The sequence below is a fragment of the Pteropus vampyrus genome, unplaced genomic scaffold, assembly GCF_000151845.1.
Source record: "Pteropus vampyrus isolate Shadow unplaced genomic scaffold, Pvam_2.0 Scaffold333, whole genome shotgun sequence".
Lineage (NCBI taxonomy): Eukaryota > Metazoa > Chordata > Mammalia > Chiroptera > Pteropodidae > Pteropus > Pteropus vampyrus.
In genome coordinates this window covers 743,307-744,739 of record NW_011889114.1, presented here as the reverse complement: position 1 = coordinate 744,739, position 1,433 = coordinate 743,307, and the positions used below count along the sequence as shown (strand labels likewise).

General features: G+C 56.9%; 1 protein-coding gene across 1 annotated transcript in view; it reads left to right on the top strand.

Annotated features, from left to right (window-relative positions):
• The first annotated feature begins 977 nt into the window (after positions 1-977).
• Positions 978-1,433, top strand: part of LOC105304213 (DExH-box helicase 34) — a 79,603-nt gene continuing 79,147 nt past the window's right edge. The window contains 1 exon segment of the mRNA XM_023522134.1: positions 978-1,157. The gene's annotated coding sequence lies outside the window, so the exon portion shown is untranslated.

Here is a 1,433-nt window from a genome sequence, read left to right as displayed (position 1 = left end):
CATCCCATTTTTTGCATTTGCTGTTTCCTCTACCTAGAATGCTCTCCCCGAGGGCGTGTCCACGGTTCCCACTCTTTTCAGCTTTCACTTTTTTCAGCTCTCTGCTCAGATACCACTTTTCAGATGTCTCTGACCATGTTGCTTTAAATAGCCTCACTCTTCGCCCCTTTCCTGCTGTGTTGAATTATAATGAGTAAATCTCGGGAGCGTTTTAATAGTGTCTGGGCTCCGGCCACTATTATAACCCAACGAGGGAATTTTAACACAACCCCCTCCACTACGCTGGGTTAAAATCCGAGCACCCGGGAGATCCCGGGAGGCAAGTGGCCGTTCAGTGCCCGGGTCGCAGCACCTCTCCTAGTCCCTAGAGGGCGCAGCGCAACCCGCGACTCCGCCCGAAGGGAGGCGGGGCCGGAGCGAGAGCGGGCGCAGGCGCAGAGTAATGTGTGAGCATTCGCAGCTGCCCATTGGCTCTTCCGTCCGTGGCGGGGCGGGGCCGAGCCGCGGGCACGACATGCGCAAGCGCAGGACCGGCTCAGGGCGCGCGCGGGGCGCTGGAGACCGGAAGTTGAAGCCCCTCGCGGCGGCTCTGTAGGTGACGGACGTGGCGTCTACGCGGGGCGGTTGTTGGGCGGTGGTAGTGGAGCGGTGTCCGGGGTGTCCAGGAGCGAGCTGAGGGGTGGCGGGAGATCCGGTGATGAGGAAATATGTTGGAGGAGGGGCCGGCACAGGTGGAGGGACATGGAGCCCCGGCGTCCTCGAAGGACCTGGGGGACAGAGAGGCCCAAGAAATTGTGGCATGACAAGAAGCTGCGAGAAACTGAGGGACCGAGGGAGCGGGAGGTCGGGAGAGGAGCGAAGCTGAGAACTAGAGAGGTCGAGGGCAAGAGGCCGATGGGTTCCCCCGGGAGAGGCTCACAGCTGCTGCTCCTGTGGGAAACAACTCTGTGGCCAGTTCGCCAGTTCTTCTTCGGATGAAACCTGTCCCTGGCTCTAATGACTCCCCGAGTCGGCCCGAGTTCCCCTGAGACCGCAGAGATCGAAGCTCCATGCTCTGTTCCGTGAGGGTCTTGACAGACTGGAGGCAGAGCAAGTGGAAGCATTGCCAATGCCATTATGAAGGCCAATTGTGGCCGTTTGAGTGTAATTTTTTCCAGGTTATGTGTCCCTGGTTCTCGCTGTTTTTCCTGTGTTAGTCACCATTGGGGGAAAGCGCTGGACTTGAGTGCTAGTTACCGTTTAGCTTCTGTGTACCAGGCTAGGTGATAAACATTGACGTGTCTTGAGGGATATTGTCTGTGTTTGATAGATGAAGGAAACAGCCTTAAGAAGTTAATTTGCCAGTGATCACACATCTAATAAATGACGAAGCTGCGGTTCAAACCCAGATCTTCCCGACTCCGAAGGCTTTACTGTGAGAAGGCTCAGAACCC